This window comes from Ipomoea nil, unplaced genomic scaffold (genome assembly GCF_001879475.1).
Source record: "Ipomoea nil cultivar Tokyo-kokei standard unplaced genomic scaffold, Asagao_1.1 scaffold2792, whole genome shotgun sequence".
Taxonomy (NCBI): domain Eukaryota; kingdom Viridiplantae; phylum Streptophyta; class Magnoliopsida; order Solanales; family Convolvulaceae; genus Ipomoea; species Ipomoea nil.
Window position 1 is genome coordinate 705,009 of NW_017619220.1, and position 20,832 is coordinate 725,840.

Genomic DNA, 20,832 nt, shown 5'->3' on the forward strand with positions numbered 1-20,832 from the left:
TCCCACGTTTTCTTATGCGAACCAAAAGTTGAGTGCAACATATTAAACTACTCCACCATCCTGACAATTATCAACAAATAATGTTTAATTTTATTAAATACATGACATAGCTAGCTAGTATATATTTTCATTTTTTTTTTGATAGTGAGTCATTGACTACTATAATGTTAAAGAAATTCTTACAATAAAAAAATATTGTGTAAATACTGAATTTGTTATATATAAATGCATTGATATTTAATTCAATAAATGTTAGAAATGTTGTCAAATGCAATTTTTGTGAGATGTGGGATTTGTATGTATTTTCATTTGCACAAATATCGTCAGAAGTGGGTTTTGAACCCACACCCTCATACAAGAACCTAAACTTGAGTCTGTCACCTTAAACCACTCAGCCATCCTGACCATTTATAAATAAATAATATTTAATTATCTTAATACGTGATGTAGCTAGTATGTATATTTTCATTTTTTGATAATATTTGTCAAAGTACCTGTCAGGTCACTGTAAGTTTGATTGGCTAATTCTGTGTGGGTAATGTTTCAGAAATTGTTTCAATAAAAAAGAATATTGTGTAAATACTATATTTGTTATTTATAATTGTATTGATTCTGAATTCAATTAATGTGTTTGTTACATTAATTTTTTATTAAACTATTATCTCATATTACCTGAAATATTGCCAAATGTCATTATTTTCATAATGGATCAATACATTAGTCTCGCGCCTTAGGCCACTCGGTCATTTTGACCATTTAGCCATTAAAATGTTTAAATATATTAAGTCAGCATTTTCATATTTTTATAATGCTTAATTGAATACGATCATATTATTGAAATTCTTACAATAAAAGAATATTGTATAAACTATTCATTTTTTATAATGCTTCATTGAGTACGATAAGGTTAAAGAAATTTTTACAACAAAAAGAATTTTGTTTAAAAAATAAATTTGAATTTTATAATTATAGTAATTTTAAATTCGATTAATGTGTTTGTTAAATTCATTGATATTGTCAAAAAATGTGCTTTGTTCCCACGTTTTCTTATGCGGACCAAAAATAGAGTGCAACATATTAAACTAATCCACCATCCTGACCATTATCAACAAAAAATGTTTAATTTTATTAAATACATGACATAGCTAGCTAGTATATATTTTCATTTTTTTTTTGATAGTGAGTCATTGACTACTATAATGTTAAAGAAATTCTTACAATAAAAAAATATTGTTTAAATACTAAATTTGTTATATATGAATGCATTGATATTTAATTCAATAAATGTTGGAATTGTTGTCAAATGCGATTTTTGTGAGATGTGGGATTTGTATGTATTTTCATTTGCACAAATATTGTCTTATGTCATTTGTAAGTATTTTCATTTCAAATTCTATTAATGAGTTTATAACATTTATATTTTTATATGCACAAATATTGTCTTATGTCATTTGTTATTGTCAAAAGTGGGATTTGAACCCACACCCTCTTACGAGGACCAAAACTTGAGTCTAACACCTTAGACCACTCACCCATCCTGACCATTTATAAATAAATAATGTTTAATTATCTTAAATACGTGATGTAGCTAGTATGTATATTTTCGTTTTTTGATAATATTTGTCAAAGTACCTGTCAGGTCACTGTAAGTTTGATAGGCTAATCCTGTGTGGGTAATGTTTCAGAAATTGTTACAATAAAAAAGAATATTGTGTAAATACTATATTTGTTATTTATAATTGTATTGATTCTGAATTCAATTAATGTGTTTGTTACATTAATTTTTTATTAAACTATTATCTCATATTACCTGAAATATTGCCAAATGCCATTATTTTCATAATGAATCAACACATTAGTCTCGCACCTTAGGCCAATCGGTCATTTTGACCATTTAGCCATAAAAAATGTTTAAATATATTAAGTCAGCATTTTCATATTTTTATAATGCTTAATTGAATACGATCATATTATTGAAATTCGTACAATAAAAGAATATTGTATAAACTATTCATTTTTTATAATGCTTCATTGAGTACGATAAGGTTAAAGAAATTTTTACAACAAAAACAATTTTGTTTAAATAATAAATTTGAATTTTATAATTATATTAATTTTAAATTCAATTAATGTGTTTGTTAAATTCATTGATATTGTCAAAAAATGGGATTTGTTCCCACGTTTTTTTATGCGGACCAAAAGTTGAGTGCAACATATTAAACTACTCCACCATCCTGACCATTATCAACAAATAATGTTTAATTTTATTAAATACTTGACATAGCTAGCTAGTTTATATTTTCATTTTTTTTTTGATAGTGAGTCATTGACTACTATAATGTTAAAGAAATTCTTACAATAAAAAAATATTGTGTAAATACTGAATTTGTTATATATGAATGCATTGATATTTAATTCAATAAATGTTAGAATTTTTATCAAATGCAATTTTTGTGAGATGCGGGATTTGTATGTATTTTCATTTGCACAAATATTTTCATTTCAAATTCAATTAATGAGATTATTACATTTATATTTTTATATGCACAAATATTGTCTTATGTCATTTGTTATTGTCAAGAGTGGGATTTGAACCCACGCCCACTTACGAAGACCAAAACTTGAGCCTGGCGCCTTAGACCACTTGGCCATCCTGACCATTTATAAATAAATAATGTTTAATTATCTTAATACGGGATGTAGCTAGTATGTATATTTTCGTTTTTTGATAATATTTGTCAAAGTACCAGTCAGGTCACTGTAAGTTTGATAGGCTAATCCCGTGTGGTTAATGTTTCAGAAATTGTTACAATAAAAAAGAATATTGTGTAAATACTATATTTGTTATTTATAATTTAATAGATTCTGAATTCAATTGTGTTTGTTACATTAATTTTTTATCAAACTATTATCTCATATTACCTGAAATATTGCCAAATGCCATTATTTTCATAATGGATCAATACATTAGTCTGGCGCCTTAGGCCACTCGGTCATTTTGACCATTTAACCATAAAAAATGTTAAAATATATTAAGTCAGCATTTTCATATTTTTATAATGCTTAATTGAATAAGATCATATTATTGAAATTCTTACAATAAAAGAATATTGTATAAACTATTCACTTTTTATAATGCTTCATTGAGTACGATAAGGTTAAAGAAATTTTTACAACAAAAAGAATTTTGTTTAAAAAATAAATTTGAATTTTATAATTATAGTAATTTTAAATTCGATTAATGTGTTTGTTAAATTCATTGATATTGTCAAAAAATGTGCTTTGTTCCCACGTTTTCTTATGCGGACCAAAAGTTTAGTGCAACATATTAAACTACTCCACCATCCTGACCATTATCAACAAATAATGTTTAATTTTATTAAATACATGACATAGCTAGCTAGTATATATTTTCATTTTTTTTTTTTGATAGTGAGTCATTGACTACTATAATGTTAAAGAAATTCTTACAATAAAAAAATATTGTGTAAATACTGAATTTGTTATATATGAATGCATTGATATTTAATTCAATAAATGTTGGAATTGTTGTCAAATGCGATTTTTGTGAGATGTGGGATTTGTATGTATTTTCATTTGCACAAATATTGTCAAAAGTGGGATTTGAACCCACGCCCTCATACGAGGACCTAAACTTGAGTCTGTCGCCTTACACCACTCAGCCATCCTGACCATTTATAAATAAATAATGTTTAATTATCTTAATACGTGATGTAGCTAGTATGTATATTTTCGTTTTTTGATAATATTTGTCAAAGTACCTGTCAGGTCACTGTAAGTGTGATAGGCTAATCCCGTGTGGGTAATGTTTCAGAAATTGTTACAATAAAAAAGAATATTGTGTAAATACTATATTTGTTATTTATAATTGTATTGATTCTGAATTCAATTAAAGTGTTTGTTACATTAATTTTTTATTAAACTATTATCTCATATTACCTGAAATATTGCCAAATGCCATTATTTTCATAATGGATCAATACATTAGTCTCGCGCCTTAGGCCACTCGGTCATTTTGACCATTTAGCCATTAAAATGTTTAAATTTATTAAGTCAGCATTTTAATATTTTTATAATGCTTAATTGAATACGATCATATTATTGAAATTCTTACAATAAAAGAATATTGTATAAACTATTTATTTTTTATAATGCTTCATTGAGTACGATAAGGTTAAAGAAATTTTTACAACACAAACAATTTTGTTTAAATAATAAATTTGAATTTTATAATTATATTAATTTTAAATTCAATTAATGTGTTTGTTAAATTCATTGATATTGTCAAAAAATGGGATTTGTTCCCACGTTTTCTTATGCGGACCAAAAGTTGAGTGCAACATATTAAACTACTCCACCATCCTGACCATTATCAACAAATAATGTTTAATTTTATTAAATACTTGACATAGCTAGCTAGTATATATTTTCAATTTTTTTTTGATAGTGAGTCATTGACTACTATAATGTTAAAGAAATTCTTACAATAAAAGAATATTGTGTAAATACTGAATTTGTTATATATGAATGCATTGATATTTAATTCGATAAATGTTAGAATTGTTGTCAAATGCGATTTTTGTGAGATGTGGGATTTGTATGTATTTTCATTTGCACAAATATTGTCTTATGTCATTTGTTATTGTCAGAAGTGGGATTTGAACCCACGCCCTCTTACGAGGAACAGAACTTGAGTCTGGCGCCTTAGACCACTCGGCCATCCTGACTATTTATAAATAAATAATGTTTAATTATCTTAATACGGGATGTAGCTATTATGTATATTTTCATTTTTTGATAATATTTGTCAAAGTACCTGTCAGGTCACTGTAAGTTTGATAGGCTAATCCCGTGTGGGTAATGTTTCAGAAATTGTTACAATAAAAAAGAATATTGTGTATATACTATATTTTTTATTTATAATTTAATAGATTCTGAATTCAATTAATGTGTTTGTTACATTATTTTTTTTATTAAACTATTATCTCATATTACCTGAAATATTGCCAAATGCCATTATTTTCATAATGGATCAATACATTAGTCTGGCGCCTTAGGCCACTCGGTCATTTTGACGATTTAGGCATAAAAAATGTTTAAATATATTAAGTATGAATTTTCATATTTTTATAATGCTTAATTGAATACGATCTTATTATTGAAATTCTTACAATAAAAGAATATTGTATAAACCATTCAATTTTTATAATGCTTCATTGAGTACGAAAATGTTAAAGAAATTTTTACAACAAAAAGAATTTTTTTTAAATAATAAAATTGAATTTTATAATTATATTTATTTTAAATTCAATTAATGTGTTTGTTAAATTCATTGATATTGTCAAAAATGGGATTTGTTCCCACGTTTTCTTATGCGGACCAAAAGTTGAGTGCAACATATTAAACTACTCCACAATCCTGACCATTATCAACAAATAATGTTTAAATTTATTAAATACTTGACATAGCTAGATAGTATATATTTTCATTTTTTTTTTTGATAGTGAGTCATTGACTACTGAAATGTTAAAGAAATTCTTACAATAAAAGAATATTGTGTAAATACTGAATTTGTTATATATAAATGCATTGATATTTAATTCAATAAATGTTGGAATTGTTGTCAAATGCGATTTTTGTGCGATGTGGGATTTGAATGTATTTTCATTTGCACAAATATTGTCTTATGTCATTTGGGATTTGTATGTATTTTCATTTCAAATTCAATTAATGAGTTTATTACATTAATTTTTATATACACAAATATTACTTGAGTCTGGCGCCTTAGACCACTCGGCCATCCTGACCATTTATAAATAAATAATGTTTAATTATCTTAATACGTGATGTAGCTAGTATGTATATTTTCATTTTTTGATAATATTTGTCAATGTACCTGTCAGGTCACTGTAAGTTTGATAGGCTAATCCCGTGTGGGTAATGTTTCAGAAATTGTTACAATAAAAAAGAATATTGTGTAAATACTATATTTGTTATTTATAATTTAATAGATTCTGAATTCAATTAATGTGTTTGTTACATTAATTTTTTATTAAACTATTATCTCATATTACCAGAAATATTGTCAAATGTCATTTTTTTCATAATGGATCAACACATTAGTCTCGCGCCTTAGGCCACTCGGTCATTTTGACCATTTAGCCATAAAAAATGTTTAAATATATTAAGTCAGCATTTTCATATTTTTATAATGCTTAATTGAATACGATCATATTATTGAAATTCTTACAATAAAAGAATATTTTATAAACTATTAATTTTTTATAATGCTACATTGAGTACGCTAAGGTTAAAGAAAGTTTTACAACAAAAACAATTTTGTTTAAATAATAAAATTGAATTTTATAATTATATTTATTTTAAATTCAATTAATGTGTTTGTTAAATTCATTGATATTGCCAAAAATTGGATTTGTTCCCACGTTTTCTTATGCGGACCAAAAGTTGAGTGCAACATATTAAACTACTCCACAATCCTGACCATTATCAACAAATAATGTTTAATTTTATTAAATACTTGACATAGCTAGATAGTATATATTTTCATTTTTTTTTTTTGATAGTGAGTCATTGACTACTGAAATGTTAAAGAAATTCTTACAATAAAAGAATATTGTGTAAATACTGAATTTGTTATATATGAATGCATTGATATTTAATTCAATAAATGTTGGAATTGTTGTCAAATGCGATTTTTGTGAGATGTGGGATTTGTATGTATTTTCATTTGCACAAATATTGTCTTATGTCATTTGGGATTTGTATGTATTTTCATTTCAAATTCAATTAATGAGTTTATTACATTAATTTTTATATACACAAATATTACTTGAGTCTGGCGCCTTAGACCACTCGGCCATCCTGACCATTTATAAATAAATAATGTTTAATTATCTTAATACGTGATGTAGCTAGTATGTATATTTTCATTTTTTGATAATATTTGTCAATGTACCTGTCAGGTCACTGTAAGTTTGATAGGCTAATCCCGTGTGGGTAATGTTTCAGAAATTGTTACAATAAAAAAGAATATTGTGTAAATACTATATTTGTTATTTATAATTTAATAGATTCTGAATTCAATTAATGTGTTTGTTACATTAATTTTTTGTTAAACTATTATCTCATATTACCTGAAATATTGCCAAATGCCATTATTTTCATAATGGATCAATACATTAGTCTGGCGCCTTAGGCCACTCGGTCATTTTGACCATTTAGCCATAAAAAATGTTTAAATATATTAAGTATGCATTTTCATATTTTTATAATGCTTAATTGAATACGATCATATTATTGAAATTCTTACAATAAAAGAATATTGTATAAACTATTCAATTTTTATAATGCTTCATTCAGTACGATAATGTTAAAGAAATTTGTACAACAAAAAGAATTTTTTTTAATAATAAAACTGAATTTTATAATTATATTTATTTTAAATTCTATTAATGTGTTTGTTAAATTCATTGATATTGTCAAAAATGGGATTTGTTCCCACGTTTTCTTATGCGGACCAAAAGTTGAGTGCAACATATTAAACTACTCCACAATCCTGACCATTATCAACAAATAATGTTTAATTTTATTAAATACTTGACATAGCTAGATAGTATATATTTTCATTTTTTTTTTTTTGATAGTGAGTCATTGACTACTGAAATGTTAAAGAAATTCTTACAATAAAAGAATATTGTGTAAATACTGAATTTGTTATATATAAATGCATTGATATTTAATTCAATAAATGTTGGAATTGTTGTCAAATGCGATTTTTGTGAGTTGTGGGATTTGTATGTATTTTCATTTGCACAAATATTGTCTTATGTCATTTGGGATTTGTATGTATTTTCATTTCAAATTCAATTATTGAGTTTATTACATTTATTTATATTTTTATATGCACAAATATTTTCTTATGTCATTTGTTATTGTCAGAAGTGGGATTTGAATCCACGCCCTCTTACGAGGAACAGAACTTGAGTCTGGCGCCTTAGACCACTCGGCCATCCTGACCATTTATAAATAAATAATGTTTAATTATCTTAATACGGGATGTAGCTAGTATGTATATTTTCATTTTTTGATAATATTTGTCAAAGTACCTGTCAGGTCACTGTAAGTTTGATAGGCTAATCCCGTGTGGGTAATGTTTCAGAAATTGTTACAATAAAAAAGAATATTGTGTAAATACTATATTTTTTATTTATAATTTAATAGATTCTGAATTCAATTAATGTGTTTGTTACATTATTTTTTATTAAACTATTATCTCATATTACCTGAAATATTGCCAAATGCCATTATTTTCATAATGGATCAATACATTAGTCTGGCGCCTTAGGCCACTCGGTCACTTTGACAATTTAGCCATAAAAAATGTTTAAATATATTAAGTATGAATTTTCATATTTTTATAATGCTTAATTGAATACGATCTTATTATTGAAATTCTTGCAATAAAAGAATATTGTATAAACTATTCAATTTTTATAATGCTTCATTGAGTAAGATAATGTTAAAGAAATTTTTACAACAAAAAGAATTTTATTTAAATAATAAATTTGAATTTTATAATTATATTAATTTTAAATTCAATTAATGTGTTTGTTTTTTTTTTTTTTGAAAATAATTAATGTGTTTGTTAAATTCATTGATATTGTCAAAAATGGGATTTGTTCCCACGTTTTCTTATGCGGACCAAAAGTTGAGTGCAACATATTAAACTACTCCACCATCCTGACCATTATCAACAAATAATGTTTAATTTTATTAAATACTTGACATAGCTAGCTAGTATATATTTTCATTTTTTTTTTATAGTGAGTCATTGACTACTATAATGTTAAAGAAATTCTTACAATAAATGAATATTGTGTAAATACTGAATTTGTTATATATGAATGCATTGATATTTAATTCAATAAATGTTGGAATTGTTGTCAAACGCGATTTTTGTGAGATGTGGGATTTGTATGTATTTTCATTTGCACAAATATTGTCTTATGTCATTTGGGATTTGTATGTATTTTCATTTCAAATTCAATTAATGAGTTTATTACATTTATATTTTTATATGCACAAATATTGTCTTATGTCATTTGTTATTGTCAAAAGTGGGATTTGAACCCACGCCCTCTTACGAGGACCAGAACTTGAGTCTGGCGCCTTAGACCACTCGGCCATCCTGACCATTTATAAATAAATAATGTTTAATTATCTTAATACGGGATGTAGCTGGTATGTATATTTTCATTTTTTGATAATATTTGTCAAAGTACCTGTCAGGTCACTCTAAGTTTGATAGGCTAATCCCGTGTGGGTAATGTTTCAGAAATTGTTACAATAAAAAAGAATATTGTGTAAATACTATATTTGTTATTTATAATTTAATTGATTCTGAATTCAATTAATGTGTTTGTTACATTTTTTTTTTTCTTTTTTTAAGAATCAAGAACTACATTCCACACCAAAAGGGCATAAAGCCTTACAAGAGACGCCATAGGTCCAAAAGTGACCTATGGCTTGAAATTACAAGAGGCAAAGCCTTACAAAAACAAGGGCCAAAGATGGCCTAAATGACAAAGGGCCATATGGCCTTACAAACCCACAAGGCTAAAGAGCCTAAATCTACAAGGCCTTTAAAAGGCTTTACAACTATAAGCACAACAAGGCCATTCGGCTTTTGGTCATAACCAAGCACAAGGGTCCACCCATCAAGATGAACCCTCCTTATTCCTCCTTACAAAGATCCTTCTTACATGTTCATGAGACCACCCGAATACCATTTACAAACAACAAGCTTGGTTTAGCATTCAAAATTAAGAACTCTCCAAGGCAAATCAACAATCAAATCTGCCTCATTTTTCTTTGTTTCAGGTCAGAATGTTACCAAGAGTAGTTCAATCTGATGCATTTCCAGCTATCTTAGCAAAGCGACAGCAATATTATCTCATAGCCTCATAACCAGCACCTTAGGCTGCATCTCCGTACCATTCGGATCACCTGCAACTCCATTTCAGACCTTATTTCTGCAAATTTCCATTTTCAGATTCATCAAACATTCATTTTTAGCTGCATTCAGATTATTAGACTCTTAAACCAGCAGTCACAGTTGTCATGTTGATTCATTTTCCATGGCATAATCCACAACTTTAGCAACAACAGCCCTCCACCTGAGAAGGCTTTAGGTTGCTGCTACAACAGACTTTCACAACTTCATTTTGCTTCTTTCTAGCCTTAGCAAAATCTATTAACCCCCTTACTGCTGATTTAACATCATCATATTCAAAAATCAGGCCTGTGCTTGGCTGAGGGCTAGTTGTGGTCCCCAGTCCAGCTTCAGCTAAGACAGATTCCTCACCTTTTACTACACTCCCCTTTTTGATTTCAAGTGAGCTATTCTTCTCAGGTTTTGATACACTCATAGGACTACCCATCTCCTCAAGCAAACTTCTGAACTTTTCATGTATATGTACCAACTTTCCCAAGAAGATTCTATTGGCTTTTTGCACCAATTCATCTTGTTTTTCAGCAAACCTTTCATCTCCCAATTCCAATTGCGCATGATCAAAGAAGTGCAACACCTCCAACCTGGCCTCTTCTAACACAACTGCATCCTCCTTACTCATAAATTCCTTCACCTTTTCAATCCAAATTTCCAGTTCCATAAAAGAAAAGCTGGAGGAAGTCTGGATATTCCCAGATTCATCACTGTCCTCAAGGCCTACCCCCTTTTTCTCTTCAGAATCTAGATTTTCTTCTATCACGTTCATCTCAATTTTGTTTGCCTGTTGCTCAGAATTACCTTGCAAGACAAGTTGTCCAGAATCTGTCTTCAGCTCAATCTCTGAATCCTTATTCACCACTTTTTTATTAGCTTTTCTTTGTTTCTTTTTCATCCTCTTCACTTGATTCTTGGTTAACATATCATCCTCATTTTGGCTTAGGCATAGGTCCCCAATTTCATGAATATGCTCTTTATCTCTAACTGCATCACAAGGACTAGAAGATTCCCCACTGCCTTCTAGCTCTAAATCTTCTCTTAATACTTTCTCAGTAATTTCATCAAGAAGGCCCATGGCAGCCTGTTCTATTATTCCATTAGCTAGGGAGCTCAATTCACCTTCTTTTTTATTGAGCATAGCCTCTGCCTCCTTTGCTTCATGACCAGAATTATCCATTCTAGTTCCCTGTCTCTCTTCAACAATAGGTCGATTAAGAGACTCAACACTCTCCAATCCCTGACCAGAAACTTTCCCACAGCCCAGCCCCTCTTTGTCAATTTGTCGAACAGCTCCTAGGCATCTTTCCACACCCTCCTGTCTCATCTCTGTAGACTTCACCTCCACCACCGGCCTTATCACTTCCTTGTCCCTCCTCTGAATCCCTCCACTTCGCTTACAAGTTGCCATCAAGTGGCCAAATCGACCACACACAGCACAGAAGCTCGGCATTCTCTCAGTCTCAACATTCTGCCAGAAACCTTCCAATCCTCCACCTTCTCCGATAAATTGAATCCAAATACGATCAACAACCGGTTTAGACGTATCAATCTCAGCCCTAATTCGTGCTACACTTGGTCTCGAACGTCGGATTGTAGCCGAATCGAGCTCCACTACTTTTCCGATTGGCTCACATATGTGAGATAATGCATCAAAATTAAACAAGTGAACTGGTAACAAAGGCAATTGAAGCCATACCAGGGCCATAGGAGAATCTCGGCTGAGTTCGAGGCTCTGCTCCGGTCTCCATCGCGATAGCCAGAGGCGGTTTCCGTCAATCGCAAATTGGTTCCGTAGCCAAGCCCTTCGACAATCATTCTCCGATGCAAAGCGTAATAGAACACACCTGCGATTCAAGGATCCCACCTGTAAATCTCCTTCTGAACATAATACAGTCCGCAATTTTCCTTTAAGGTAGTCTAACGGTGGGCGTTCCCTCGCAAACCGTCCAACCAGCGAGACCTTCTCCTCAGACTTCACCAAATTCGTCCAATCTATCTTCGAAATTGTTACAATTGGGCGATTTTCCTTCAGATAGTTGGTTTGCATTAATTGGTTTCCTTCAGATAGTTGGTCTCAAATGTTACTTTAATGTTAACTCAACACTAGTATAAATTTGCTTCATTTTCCACATTTGAAAACTTTCTCGAAAAACCTAGCTCTCATTTGTTACATTAATTTTTTATTAAACTATTATCTCATATTACCTGAAATATTGCCAAATGCCATTATTTTCATAATGGATCAATACATTAGTCTGGCGCCTTAGGCCACTCGGTCATTTTGACGATTTAGCCATAAAAAATGTTTAAATATATTAAGTATGCATTTTCATATTTTTATAATGCTTAATTGAATACGATCATATTATTGAAATTCTTACAATAAAAGAATATTGTATAAACTATTCAATTTTTATAATGCTTCATTCAGTACGATAATGTTAAAGAAATTTTTACAACAAAAAGAATTTTTTTTAATAATAAAACTGAATTTTATAATTATATTTATTTTAAATTCAATTAATGTGTTTGTTAAATTCATTGATATTGTCAAAAATGGGATTTGTTCCCACGTTTTCTTATGCGGACCAAAAGTTGAGTGCAACATATTAAACTACTCCACAATCCTGACCATTATCAACAAATAATGTTTAATTTTATTAAATACTTGACATAGCTAGATAGTATATATTTTCATTTTTTTTTGATAGTGAGTCATTGACTACTATAATGTTAAAGAAATTCTTACAATAAAAGAATATTGTGTAAATACTGAATTTGTTATATATAAATGCATTGATATTTAATTCAATAAATGTTGGAATTGTTGTCAAATGCGATTTTTGTGAGATGTGGGATTTGTATGTATTTTCATTTGCACAAATATTGTCTTATGTCATTTGGGATTTGTATGTATTTTCATTTCAAATTTAATTAATGAGTTTATTACATTTATATTTTTATATGCACAAATATCGTCTTATGTCATTTGTCGAAGTGAGATTTGAACCCACGCCCTCTTACAAGGACCAGAACTTGAGTCTGGCGCCTTAGACCACTCGGCCATCCTGACCATTTATAAATAAATAATGTTTAATTATCTTAATACGGGATGTAGCTAGTATGTATATTTTCATTTTTTGATAATATTTGTCAAAGTACCTGTCAGGTCACTGTAAGTTTGATAGGCTAATCCCGTGTGGGTAATGTTTCAGAAATTGTTACAATAAAAAAGAATATTGTGTAAATACTATATTTTTTATTTATAATTTAATAGATTCTAAATTCAATTAATGTGTTTGTTACATTATTTTTTTATTAAACTATTATCTCATATTACCTGAAATATTGCCAAATGCCATTATTTTCATAATGGATCAATACATTAGTCTGGCGCCTTAGGCCACTCGGTCATTTTGACGATTTAGCCATAAAAAATGTTTAAATATATTAAGTATGCATTTTCATATTTTTATAATGCTTAATTGAATACGATCTTATTATTGAAATTCTTGCAATAAAAGAATATTGTATAAACTATTCAATTTTTATAATGCTTCATTGAGTACGATAATGTTAAAGAAATTTTTACAACAAAAAGAATTTTGTTTAAATAATAAATTTGAATTTTATAATTATATTAATTTTAAATTCAATTAATGTGTTTGTTAAATTCATTGATATTGTCAAAAATGGGATTTGTTCCCACGTTTTCTTATGCGGACCAAAAGTAGAGTGCAACATATTAAACTACTCCACAATCCTGACCATTATCAACAAATAATGTTTAATTTTATTAAATACTTGACATAGCTAGATAGTATATATTTTCATTTTTTTTTTTTGATAGTGAGTCATTGACTACTGAAATGTTAAAGAAATTCTTACAATAAAAGAATATTGTGCAAATACTGAATTTGTTATATATAAATGCGTTGATATTTAATTCAATAAATGTTGGAATTGTTGTCAAATGCGATTTTTGTGAGATGTGGGATTTGTATGTATTTTCATTTGCACAAATATTGTCTTATGTCATTTGGGATTTGTATATATTTTCATTTCAAATTCAATTAATGAGTTTATTACATCAATTTTTATATACACAAATATTGTTCTTATGTCATTTGTTATTGTCAAAAGTGGGATTTGAAGCCACGCCCTCTTACGAGGACCAGAACTTGAGTCTGGCACCTTAGACCACTCGGCCATCCTGACCATTTATAAATAAATAATGTTCAATTATCTTAATACGGGATGTAGCTAGTATGTATATTTTCTTTTTTTTGATAATATTTGTCAAAGTACCTGTCAGGTCACTGTAAGTTTGATAGGCTAATCCCGTGTGCGTAATGTTTCAGAAATTGTTACAATAAAAAAGAATATTGTGTAAATACTATATTTGTTATTTATAATTTAATAGATTCTGAATTCAATTAATGTGTTTGTTACATTAATTTTTTATTAAACTATTATCTCATATTACCTGAAATATTGCCAAATGCCATTATTTTCATAATGGATCAATACATTAGTCTGGCGCCTTAGGCCACTCGGTCATTTTGACGATTTAGCCATAAAAAATGTTTAAATATATTAAGTATGCATTTTCATATTTTTATAATGCTTAATTGAATACGATCTTATTATTGAAATTCTTGCAATAAAAGAATATTGTATAAACTATTCAATTTTTATAATGCTTCATTGAGTACGATAATGTTAAAGAAATTTTTACAACAAAAAGAATTTTGTTTAAATAATAAATTTGAATTTTATAATTATATTAATTTTAAATTCAATTAATGTGTTTGTTACCGAAAGGCGGGTGGCTCGGGTAAGATCACATGTGCGTAGCCAACTCAAGACTAGTTCCTCTCTTTCAAAAGTATTTGGCCCTATTGTCTCGGCCAAGCTATTGTGATCTCCCAACCTCCAAGCTCTCCAATCAAGTGCACGTTTAAATTCCTCCAAAAGTACACTATCCGCCCCAATTGTTGGTATGTTCTCAACACTCCCAACTTCAACTTGGTCACATTCAACTGCATCAACCTCCAATCTATTTGCTCCTTCAACTATCCCGTAACTCTCTAGGACAAGGGGATCCGGGTTTGGAAAGGGTAAGGGACTTGTGGTTATTGGGTGGCTTGATTGTTCTTCATTGGATCGAACGGCAGGGGTGTTTGATCCTTCATTGCTTGGCTCTCGAATAAACTGTCTAAGGGCTAGGGAAGGGTTTGATAATTTTCTTTTTCGGGTAGGCTTAGGTATTGTGGGTACGGTGGGATTTTTGGGTTCGGTTGAGTTTGGTGGCCAAAAGAGGTAACTATGATTTGTGATGTGTTTGGCTTTGGAAAGGGTCACATTCTTTGTCCTCAAAATTTCACCAATTGCAAACCCGTAACCGATTTCCTGTTGAAACCATCCATCTACCAAAGGTTTTGCCTTCTTCAAGGACTCACACAATCTCCCAAACATAAATGCACCTCAATCAACACAAACATTATTCAAGATAATATCCATAATCAACAATTTATCTCCCGACAACTTGTCACGGCAATGGTACCTAGACTCAACACACTTGTGTATAATATCCAACAAGATTCCGTAGTCCTTCTTCAAATCCTTCTTATTGCCGTTTATCCTAGGAGCTAGCGGTGCGTTTGCATCGCGTACCTCGGCCCAAGTGGCATTAATATCAAACACATGATTTTCTACCCGCAAATTTGTTTCAACAAGATTGAAAATCCTCCGAAAATCATTGATTTTTATTTCTATTTCAACTCCATTGACCATAGAAATAATTGAATTATTTTCGACTCTAGCATGCTTGTATAACTCAATCACCTCATCTTTATAGAAACCAACATATCTAAAGGTGCAAAAATTTAACAACCCGCAAGATTCAAGAGAGTTGATAATTTTTACCCCTATAGTTTTGTCCTCCACTTGTTTGTTGAAATCGGTGACGTCGAGTATCATTCCACTCAGCACACGGCTAGACTTTTTTGTCCCTCCAGTAGTAGTTGTCTCCATCTCCACTTGATCAACCTCCATTGAGTTGAGCTTGATTTTAGGAATTTTTGGTGAATTTTTGGGCTATTTCGGCGATGATGTCCGAAAAAAGGTGATGGGAATGGGTATTTGGATTTAGAGGATATTTGGGTGAGATTTTGGGTTTGGGTGATGGGTTTTTGTGTGTAGAAGAGTTTTATGTAGAAGATTTAGGATAGGTGTAGAAACATTAGAAGATGTGGACTCTTCTTCCTTCGATTTTCCGGCCGGCGATAGTTGGAGAAGAAGAAGTGGTTTCACTTTTTGGGTTTCTCTCTTCTACCCGTTAGAATTGAGGGAAATCCTTAGTGAAATTACTTCTTTGCCCTCTAGTGGATGGAGAGAGAGTATTGACCTCCTTGAGGATAAATTCGACCTTCCACATGATTTAAATTTGCCAGCTCAGATTTAAATACTCCATTTGTGAGTACATGGCGCCAAAAATTGTGCTTCAAATAACCGCCAACCTGGAGCAAATCAAATAAAAAAATCTCGAAAATAATCTGTCAGAGCAATAAATATATTCCAGATAAATATTATCATCTCGATTTCATATTTCAATAAAGCTGATAAATTTTCTGAAAAGAAATCTGATAAAAATTTTGGACTGACAGATACCTAATATTCTGAAAGGCTTCAAGTTCCAAACATATTTAAAATAGTTGACTTTCTACAATATTGGGCCTAAACTTTTTGACATTTGATACTACAAATTTGGGCAAGCAATCATCAGAATATATTTCTTTATATATAAAAACCCAATTGACATGCAAATTTCTAAATTCCCCCTAAATAGATGCTTTATCTACAAAACTAACCCAACTGATATTTGTTCCCCCTTAATTGTATACTAAGCTCAAATTAATTTAATTAAACACATTTAGCAAATAAATTACACAAATTAACTATGCTAAAACGAGACAAAATAAATTGATACAAATATCACATTAATAAATTACAAACACATGTACTCAAATTTCGTAAGATAAAAATTTTAACACATTTAGACACATAAATTTTATAAAATCATGTATATAACCAAACACATAACACACGTACATATGAAATCAAATTAAGGTACGTAGGTCACATAAATTACATGCAACATGCACAGTGCGAAGATATTAACAAAAAAAAGTTTAGAAATTGCTTAGCTCATTTCGATCATTCCCATTTCATGCCTTAGAGTAGCAAAACGAGATTCACACAACGGCTTTGTGAGAATGTCGGCAATTTGATTCTCCATAGGAGCGTGATCGATTTTCAAGTCTTTCTTTTCGACGTGGTCTCGGATAAAATGGTATCGAACGTCGATATGCTTGGTTCGCGAATGAAGCACCGGATTTTGGGTTATGGCGATTGCACTTGTATTATCGCATAAAATGCTAACATTTTCGCACTTAATCCCATAGTCCAATAATTGTTGCTTCATCCACAAGATTTGTGCACAACAACTCCCAGCTGCAATATATTCGGCTTCGGCAGTGCTCGTAGCTATGGAGTTTTGCTTTTTGCTGAACCAAGAGACCAATCTTCCCCCTAAGAACTGGCATGTCCTTGAGGTACTTTTTTCGGTCTATTTTACAACCTGCAAAATCTGCATCTGAGTAACCAGTTAGTGTAAAATCTCCTTCTTTGGGATACCATAATCCCACATTGATTGTTCCTTTAAGATATCGAATTATTTTCTTGGTTGCAATCAGCTGACTTTCTTTGGGCTTGGATTGGAATCTTTCACATACGCCAACCGAGTAGGATATGTCCGGTCTACTTGTGGTTAGATATAGTAACGATCCAATCATCCCTCGATACATCGTTTGATCGTCATCTTTTCATTCATCATCTTTATCCAATTTTTGAGATGTACTCACGGGAATTTTGACTGAGGATTTTCCATCTACGCCAAATTTCTTGATAAGATCTCTTGTGTATTTGGCTTGATTTATGAAAATTCCTTCTTCAAGTTGCTTGACTTGCAGTCCCAAAAAGTAACTTAATTCTCCCATCATACTCATCTCGAACCTGTTCTGCATGAGCTTAGAAAATTTCTCACATAAAGTTTTATCAGTACTTCCAAAGATAATATCATCAACATAAATTTGTACTAATAAAATGTGATTATTTTCTTGAATTCTAAAGAGGGTTTTATCGACTAGACCTTTGGTGAATCCACAACTAATTAAGAACATCGACAAGGTGTCGTACCAAGCTCGCGGAGCTTGTTTTAACCCATACAATGCCTTCTTTAATTTGTAGACTTGATCACCAACGTCTTTTACCTCAAAACCAGGTGGTTGTTCGACGTAAACTTCTTCTTCAAGTAAGCCATTAAGAAATGCGTTCTTTACGTCCATTTGATAAACAATGAAATTCTTGTGCGCTGCATATGCTAGGAATATCCGGATTGCTTCGAGTCGTGCGACGGGGACGAATGTCTCATCAAAATCAATGCTTTCTTCTTGTGAATACCCCTTCGCAACTAATCTTACTTTATTCCTAACAATGACGCCGTCTTCGTTTGCTTTGTTCCTAAAAACCCATTTAGTGCCAATTACATTTTGGTGCGTTGGTCTTGGAACAAGTTTCCATACGCCGTTGCACTTGAATTGATCTAATTCCTCTTGCATGGAATCTATCCAACTTGGATCGGCTAAGGCTTCGTCAATTTCTTTTGGCTCCAGTTGTGATAGAAAGCTTGAGAACATTGCATCCCTTGTTGATACTTGTTGTTGGTTCCTAGTAGATGACCGTGTCTTTACTCCGTACCTTGGATTTCCAATGACTAAGTCATGTGTGTGACTTCTTAGCCATTTTCGATTCGGTTGGAAACTTGTTGGATTCTCAGAGTTTCATTCTTGTTGAAATACCATTTGATGTGATTCCATTTGTTGCGAATTGTTGACGGGTGTATCTTCGGGTTCATCTACTGGAATTTCTTCTGCTTGAATTCTGGGTGCAATTTCTGTTGTAGGTGTGCGTGATATTTCGGGTATCATATTGGATATTGTCTCAATTTGGTGAGTACCCATATCACTTGATTCTTCTACTTCCTGCAACACATTATCTTCCAACATATCATTAGAAATAATTAAATCACGATTACCTTCACTATTTTTGCCATTATTGTCGTGATTTTCATCGAACATAACGTGAATCGATTCTTCTACCACCATGGTTGATTTGTTGAATATTCTATATGCCTTGCTGGTGGATGAATATCCTAAGAATGTTCCTTCGTCCGCTGGCTCGTCAAAAGTCTTTAATTGAGACTTTCCATTAACAAGTACAAAACATTTACAACCAAATGTATGAAAATAGGTGAGATTGGGTTTTCTCCCTTTCCATAATTCATATGGTGTTTTGTTATAAGACTTGTGGATTAGACTGCAATTTTGAGTATAGCATGCCGTGTTAATCGCTTCTGCCCAAAATCTCTTTGGTAGACCGGCGGCTGATATCATGACTCGTGCGGCTTCCTTAAGTGTTCGATTTCTTCTTTCAGCTACGCCATTTTGTTGCGGCGTTCGTGCGGCAGATAATTGATGTAATATTCCTTGTGAGTTGCAGTACAATTGAATCACTCCATTCACGAACTCTGTTCCTCGATCGGTTCGTATTGTTGCAATCTTCATGTCCTTTTCGACTTGCAGTAGCTTCAATAGTTCTGGCAACTTTGATAAGACTTCATCCTTTTTCTTGATGAATATTGTCCATGTGTACCTGGAAAAATCATCAACAACAACCAAAGTATATTTCTTACCACTTATACTTACTGAGTCTACTGGACCAAATAAATCCATGTGCAGTAGATTTAAGGGTCTTGATGTTGACTCTTGAGCTTTGGCTTTGAATGATGCTTTGATTTATTTTCCTTTCTGGCATGCATCACAAATTTGATTTTTCTTGAACACAATGTTGGGTAGTCCTTCGACTAGATTATTTCTTGCAAGCTTGTTGATGGTTTTGAAATTCAAATGATTTAGCCTTCTGTGCCATTCCCAACTAGCTTCATTCGAATTATTTGCCATCAAGCATACAGATTCCTTTGTTGTACTCCAATCTACAACATACATATTTTTCTTTCTTGATCCGGCGAGTACGACTTCGTTTGTAGATTCGTTCTTGAATAGACATTTGCCTTTGTAAAATTCTACGAGATATCCTTTGTCGCAAAATTGACTTGTACTAAACAAGTTGAATTTTAATCCTTCGTCATAGGATACGTCATCAATTCGTAGACCATTTTTCACAATTGCGCCAGTTCCTTTTGTCATTCCATATCGATCGTTTCCACCGAAAACTACTTTTGGTCCTTCGATACTTTTGAACTCAACTAGACTAGCTTTATTGCCCGGTCATATGTCGAGAGCATCCGCTATCGAAATACCAAACTTCCTGCAAAAAAGATTAATTATTTTTAGGTACCCATACTTGTTTGGGTCCTTTTGTGTTAGTAATTTTTGGCATAAAAATCCACCTAGATCCCACTGATCCAAGAGTAGGTGATTTGTAACCATTAAAGACTCTATAATCATAACGCACTTGCGAATAATGCTTTGATGCGGGTTGAGAAGCAGATAGTTGCTTGATCCTATGAAAAAGAGAAAATTTCGACTTGGTCCATGGTTTGTCTTCAAGCGACCAATCTTGTTCTGAGGGATATAATCTCCCAGCCCCAATTCTCGAAATTCTTCCCATATTCCTATGAGGTTTTATTGCACTAGACTCAT

General features: G+C 31.1%; 6 non-coding genes across 6 annotated transcripts; all 6 read right to left on the bottom strand.

The window, feature by feature from the left end:
• Positions 1–2,574: 2,574 nt before the first annotated feature.
• TRNAL-CAA lies at positions 2,575–2,658 on the bottom strand. Its single transcript has one exon. It is a non-coding gene; the product is annotated as a tRNA-Leu (tRNA).
• A 2,006-nt stretch (positions 2,659–4,664) lies between these two features.
• TRNAL-CAA lies at positions 4,665–4,748 on the bottom strand. The gene has a single exon. It is a non-coding gene; the product is annotated as a tRNA-Leu (tRNA).
• A 3,226-nt stretch (positions 4,749–7,974) lies between these two features.
• On the bottom strand, positions 7,975–8,058 carry TRNAL-CAA. The gene has a single exon. It is a non-coding gene; the product is annotated as a tRNA-Leu (tRNA).
• A 1,092-nt stretch (positions 8,059–9,150) lies between these two features.
• On the bottom strand, positions 9,151–9,234 carry TRNAL-CAA. Its single transcript has one exon. It is a non-coding gene; the product is annotated as a tRNA-Leu (tRNA).
• A 3,804-nt stretch (positions 9,235–13,038) lies between these two features.
• Positions 13,039–13,121, bottom strand: TRNAL-CAA. The gene has a single exon. It is a non-coding gene; the product is annotated as a tRNA-Leu (tRNA).
• Positions 13,122–14,182: 1,061 nt separating this feature from the next.
• On the bottom strand, positions 14,183–14,266 carry TRNAL-CAA. Its single transcript has one exon. It is a non-coding gene; the product is annotated as a tRNA-Leu (tRNA).
• Positions 14,267–20,832: the final 6,566 nt, after the last annotated feature.